Raw genomic sequence first — 6,752 nt, forward strand, 5'->3', positions numbered from 1 at the left:
CTTTGTCAGAAACACTTATACTTAAATCTGCAAATTTCTCAACTAGCTTTGACTGGTCAGAGTCAAGCTTATCGTCAAATCTAACATGAATAGATTCTTCAATTGTTTTAGCATCAGTATTATAAAATCTGAACCCTTTAGATCTCTCAGAGTAACCAAGTAATAGACATTTAGAAGACTTACCATCAAATTTATGCAATCTATCCTTAGTATTAAGAACATAACAAACACAACCAAAAGAATGTAACACGCTGTGTTTACTGCCTCTGCCCAAAAGTGCTTAGCCATGCCAGTTTCTTGGAGCATGGTTCTAGCCATCTCCTGAAGAGTTATGTTCTTCCTCTCAACAACACCATTTTGTTGAGGAGTTCTGGGACAAGAGAAATCATGTGCAATTCCATAGGAATCAAACAGACTCTCAAACTTGTCATTCTCAAACTCTCCACCATGGTCACTTCTGACACGCACAATCCTACAAGCCTTCTCGTTTTGCACTTGGGCTATGAAGGTAGAGAACACAGCATGAGACTCATCCTTGCGGGTTAGAAATTTTACCCATGTCCAGCGGCTATAGTCGTCAACAATGACCATCCCATATCTCTTGCCACCTATAGACTCAGTTTTCACTGGTCCAAATAGGTCGATATGCAGAAGTTCCAACGGCCTTGAGGTTGAGACAACATTCTTTGCCTTGAAAGGGACTTTTGTGAATTTGCCTTTCTGACATGCTTCACAAAGAGCGTCTGAAGAGAACTTCAGAGTGGGTAAGCCCCTGACAAGGTTTAGCTTGCTCAGCTGAGAAATCTTTCTCATACTGGCATGCCATAACCGTCTATGTCATACCCATTGCTCTTCATTAACAGACAGAAGACACTTCACATTCTGAGCCTCCAACTCAGATAATCTGATCTTATAAATGTTGTTCTTCCTCTTGCTGTTAAACAGAACAGAGCCATCGATCTGACTTACAGCCCGGCAGGACTTTTGATTGAAGATAACATCATAACCCTTGTCAGCTAATTGACTTATAGACAATAAGTTATGAGTTAAGCCGTCTACCAATAAAACATTGTCAATGCATGGACTACTATCTACACAAATAGTACCAGTACCAACAATTTTACCCTTTTCGTTGCCACCAAAGCCAACTTCGCCTCCAGGCTTAAGTTTTAGCTCTTGGAACATACGCCTTTCTCCCGTCATGTGACGCGAGCATCCACTGTCCAGATACCATGATTGGTGTTTCAGTGGAGCTATCAAGGATATCTGCAACATAGATAATCTTATCCTTAGGTACCCACTTTCTGGGTCCTCTCTTGTTAGTTACCCCAGAGGTTCTGATCACCTTGGGTTTCTCAACATGGAAATGTAAAGGAATTTGTGCATGATATTTAGATATGGAGAAAGATCCCTTTTTAAGAGGAGGTTTAGCAACTTCAGCAGGTAAAGGATCAGGTAATATGGTACCAGAGGGAACAAAGCATTCATACAAGGATTTAGCTTTAGGCATAGAGGGCTCATTTCTAATTGGTTTAGAATAGCCAATGCCATGCATTCCATTTCTGCTTACGCCATAGATCATTGAAGTCATTAAGCTTCTGTCTACGCTTTTAGCTAGGAATCTTTGAAAAGATTTTTCATACTTAGATTCAAGCTTACTATCAGAGGCATCGCAGGAAATAACTTTTTCTAACTTAGCAATTTGATTCTTAAGCACAGAGTTAGAATTCACTAAAGCATGGTTATCATTTTTCAAATCAGAAATGATTTTCTCATGTTCAGAAGGAGTCTTAGAAGCAGCAGATAAGTCCTTTTTCAACTTTTTATGCTTAGACAATAAAGAGTTATAATTATCCATGATATCAGACAAAGCATGTTTCAGTTCAGAGGTTGAGAAAGAAGTGAATACCTCATTTTCATCGTCTGAGTTAGGATCTCCTTCTGATTCTGAGTCAGAGTCAACAACATCCTTTGACTCTGCTCCTTTGTCTTTGACAATAGCCATGAGTCCTTGGACTTCACCATCAGAGTCAACATCCTCTGACTCTGATTCGTTAAAAGTCACCATCAGACTTTTCTTGGTCTTGAAGTGCTTCTTTGGCCTCTTGTCCTTCTTCAACTTTGGACAGTCACTTTTGTAGTGCCCTAATTCTTTGCACTCGAAACATGTGACTTCCTTGATTGATGACTTCTTCTGGCCTGAGGATTCAGACTTTCCTTTGGCCTTTCCAGAGCCTCTGTACTTGCTTTGCTTGTGCTTCCAGATGCGGTTGAGTCTTTTAGAGATCAGAGTCAGCTCATCTTCATCAGAATCTTCTGATGCTTCTTCAGATTCTTCTGCTTCAGCTTGGAGAGCTTTTGACTTCTCAGCTTTAGATTTCAAGGCTATTGACTTCTTCCTCAGATCTTGCATCTCTGAGCGCTTCAGCTCATGACACTTCAGTATGCTGATGAGTTCTTCTAAACTCATACGCTCAACATCTCTTGTAAGCTCTATTGAAGTCACTAAGGGCATCCAGCTTTCAGGAAGACTTCTAATGACCCTTATGACATGATCTTTTGTTGTGTAGCTCTTGTTGAGAGGTCGTATTCCAGCTACAAGCAACTGAAATCTGGAGAACATTTCTTCAATGGACTCGTTTGGCTCCATGATGAAGGATTCATACTTTTGGATCAAAGACAACGCCTTTGATTATTTGACTTTCTTGTTTCCTTCATGAGACATCTTCAGGGATTCAAAGATGCCCTTAGCATACTCACGATCTGTAATCTTCTGGTACTCTTCATAAGAGATAGCACTTAGAAGAATTGCTCTAGCTTTGTGATGTTGTGAGTAAAGCTTCTTTTGATCTGCAGTCATCTCTTACCTTGGGATCTTCTTGCCTTCTTCATCAACTGGACGCTCATAGCCATCCACAATAATATCCCAGAGATCTACATCGAAACCCAGAAAGAAACTTTCAAGTCTATCTTTCCAATATTCGAACCTTTGACCGTCGAACATGGGAGGCTTTGCATTGTAACCATCTTTTTGCGTTTCACTGGTGGTAGCCATTGTTTTTCACACCGGCCCGGATCACTGAACACTGTTAGGTGTGGTAATCAGAACTTGCGCTCTGATACCAATTGAAGGTATGAAAAACGGTAGAAAAGGGGGGTTTGAATAACGTTTTCAGAATTAAATTTTCACCTTAAAGATTTTAACAAATCTTTCAAGAACAAAGTGCTTAAGATAAGAGATAGAAAAGCACACAAGGATTTTATCCTGGTTCACTTGATGAATCACTCAAGCTAATCCAGTCCACCCGTTAAGGTGATTTCTTCCTTCTTAGAATGAAGGCAATCCACTAATCAGGTAAATGTTACAACTGCACTTGAAACCTACAAGTGACTAACAATACACTGACTTAGCTGACACTAAGATTCACTCTCTTAGTCTTCTCTAGGATCCGATCAAACTTGATCTCCTAAAGGTAACTAAACAACTGTTTAAGAAAGAATGTTTACAAAGAATTTGCTTCTGAAAAGCTAATAGTAAACACAATGAATTCAGATGAAAGAATGCTTAGAAGGTTTGAATATAGCTTGCGCGTGTGAGATTCTTCCAATCGCATCTTTCAATCTTCAGCCTCTATTTATACTCCAAGGATTAGGGTTTGAACGCTGCATGAGAATGCTACCGTTGGAGGGCAGTTCTGGAAATTCCAGCTTCTGCTGTGGCTGAGAATGTTAGGTAGGTCGTCAGGATAGTACATTTGCTTTTGTACTTGGATAGTGACTTGACCTTTAAACCTAGTAGACTTCTAATCAGGGGAATGCTTCATGTTGGAACTTGTGAAGCTCGTTGATCAGAGTCAGAGGGAAGCAGAGATCCTCTGACCGTTGTATCTTCTGATTCTGAACTCAGAGGGAAGTACATGGTCTTCAGAGTCATCTTGCTTCTAGACATCAGAGTTTCCACTTTTCAGCTTCTGGATCTTCAGAGTCTTCTACACCATCAGAACATCTGAACCTTCAGAGTGTCTGGGTTGTCAGAACGTCTGGATCTTCAGAACTTCAAGTGACTGAGTCCATATCAGAGCTTGTATGACTTCAGATCTTCTGAAGCGTTTCTACTGTTCAGAGTGAACATAGATGTTGCGAAAGCGCTGCTTGGGTCACTCTTTAAGCACAGTGCTTCTGATTTGTGTGAGATTAAATTGAGGTCAGAGCCTGTAAATAGCACACTCAGAAAAACACGTTAGAGTACCATAATTGTTCATACTAAAATGTTAACTTGTAATCATCAAAACATAGAGTTGTACTACTCGATCAAAACTTGATCTTACAAACTTTTGGAGCCTTGTCCTCATGGCTTTGGTAGCCTAACAATACTCAATGGTGTAATTACATTATGATTCTCTACCTACCGTCTTAGCCATCACCTTTGATCCAAAATCTTTGGTATGTTTTCCAAAGCACCAATTCTTGAAGACTTCCTCCTAGCTGGCTCAGTTTTAGTATGCTTCTCAAAAGCACCAATTCTTGAAAACTTGATCCTAGCTCACTCAGTGGCTGGCTCATCAGGGCTGCTAGAGAACTGCACTCCTAAATCAAGTGACTTAGGCCTTTGGATAATCTCAATGGGCAGTGTCATGCCTTAACAATTTTTCCATAATCCTTCTCACTCCATATATACCATTCTAGCCATCATTTTTAACCAAAACCTATGGTGTTGACCTCAAATAAGCCAATAATATTTATTAGCAGAGTTGGTGATACTGATACCCTTCTTATTCCTACTATCATCCTCTTGAGAATCAACAACAATAACCTGCAGTTTCTAAATGCATCATGTCACTTGATACAAATGATCATAGGTTGATTTGCATATGAATCTTTCTGTCCACTACCTTTCTTGTCCTTCACTTTGCCGTTGCCTCTGCTGGATGAGCACTTTACTTTCTTATTCTGGGAAAATTGAAGTTCATGCAGTCTAAAATGACTCATTTTAGCATTTTTCTGTCCCAGTCTTCTCTCTCTCTATTCACATAACTCTTATTCATATAATCTGCAGTACATAGAAAAACCAACATCCTTATAATCATTGTACTTGTGAATAGTGTTGGGAATCCATAGGCTGAAAAACAAAACTTCAAAGAAGGTAAAAAAAAAACATAACATGGAATGAGAGTGAAAGAGGAAATAAATAGCAAAGGTGGAAAAAAGTAAAAAGAAGGATGATTCATACCTTGGCGGGAGACAACAACGCTGCAACTTGTACGTTTAGTAAGAATTCTCATATCCACTCCCATTTATCTCCTTCGTTGCTCCTACTGTCTTTCGTTTGGGTAAGATGATACACTTGAATCACACTGTTGAAAAATATGGCTAGCTGTGATCTTAATTTAAGACTCCACTTGAATTACACTAAGGATTTGTGAGACAATCACATCATGTTCCATTCCATTTTTCTATCCAATCTTCCTGGACGCATGAGGGCAAGTCCACAACGCTAAGTCGGTTTGAGGAAATTATCATTTTTAATCTTCCCAAGTTGATTTAGAAACTGCATTAGCATTTTGTGGATATCTCATGCTCTGCACTTGTTCTCTCACTAAGAAAATGCTATGACAATACTAATGCAATGTTTACCTACCTTGACGTGGAGCGGCAGACAATTGAGATTGGAGGAGGGGGAAAGCAAACAGCGCAGACGACACTGATGATGCGTAAGCTACGCCAGTCATCGCCAACCTATTTATATGTTCTTTCAAAGAGTCAGTGTGAGTGTCACAATCAGAATTTAGGGGTTGGGAATTGATAATCGATGATAATAGCACGAATCCACTACCGCATTAATTACCTCGACATGGAGCGGCAGGCAATAGGAGACAGGAGAAGCATCGAGGACGACGGAGGGCGAAAGCAGACAACGCTGACGGATTGACCGATTCAGAAAAAAGCTTCAAAGGGGTCACACTAAATAAACAGAACAGAAAACAGAAGAAAAGAAAAAACCCCATTAGATGAGATGATGAATTGAACCCAAGATTTGTATCAAACGTAAACAAAAAATTAGAAAACCCCAATCTATATTAGGGAAAACAAAAAGAGGGACGTCAAATAAAGGAATTAAATAGAGAAGAGAAAATGATGTAGAAAGAGTGATAACCTCTGTAGAACATTGTAGAAGAAGTAGATGTTTGATCAGCAATCTGCAACTCATGTTCACCTTTTCCATCTTGACTCTTTTACAGGTACGCTCTTTTCTTCTGAATCCAAACCCTACCTCGCTTTGGCTCTTTGTTCTTGTTTCCCTGCATCAAACTCATTCGCTCTCATCCAAGACCAACGCCGGCATTCTCCTTCTTTGGTTTTGTATATTGCTGTATCCAGAACGCTAAACAAAGTCCGAGAATAAAAGGTTTGAAAGAGAAACCGACGAAATTAATTACGGAAAACAGAGAAGCACCGGATACGTTGTGAAGGAAGAATGAATGCCGCAAGAGATACTTTTTTTTTTTTATGGAAATGCCGCAAGAGATACTAATCGAAAGCAAAGAGAAAATCTATGATTCATGATGCTCAAAAGAAGGGAATCAACGACTGAGATTAATTCTGAGTGAAATAATCTGCACTTTTACTAAAATAACCATGTTTAAATGTTGTGTGCTTTGCAATAAGTTATTAAATTACATATTTACCCTCCAGGCTGCATAAACTCTTCTTTTATAGATAGATAGATAGATAGATAGATAGATAGATAGATA

General features: G+C 39.4%; 1 long non-coding RNA gene across 3 annotated transcripts; it reads right to left on the reverse strand.

Moving 5' to 3' along the window:
- Positions 1 to 3,271: 3,271 nt before the first annotated feature.
- LOC130731285 (uncharacterized) lies at positions 3,272 to 6,493 on the reverse strand. Of its 3 annotated transcripts, XR_009016629.1 has the most exons (6): positions 6,155 to 6,489; positions 5,846 to 5,961; positions 5,639 to 5,736; positions 5,231 to 5,354; positions 4,893 to 5,050; positions 3,272 to 4,813 (listed from the first exon to the last, which is right to left on the reverse strand). It is a non-coding gene; the product is annotated as an uncharacterized LOC130731285 (long non-coding RNA). The 3 variants fall into 3 exon arrangements; XR_009016628.1 differs by having other exon boundaries at positions 3,272 to 5,050; positions 5,231 to 5,548; positions 6,155 to 6,493; XR_009016627.1 differs by having other exon boundaries at positions 3,272 to 5,050.
- Between the last annotated feature and the right edge of the window lie 259 nt (positions 6,494 to 6,752).

This window comes from Lotus japonicus, chromosome 1 (genome assembly GCF_012489685.1).
Source record: "Lotus japonicus ecotype B-129 chromosome 1, LjGifu_v1.2".
Lineage (NCBI taxonomy): Eukaryota > Viridiplantae > Streptophyta > Magnoliopsida > Fabales > Fabaceae > Lotus > Lotus japonicus.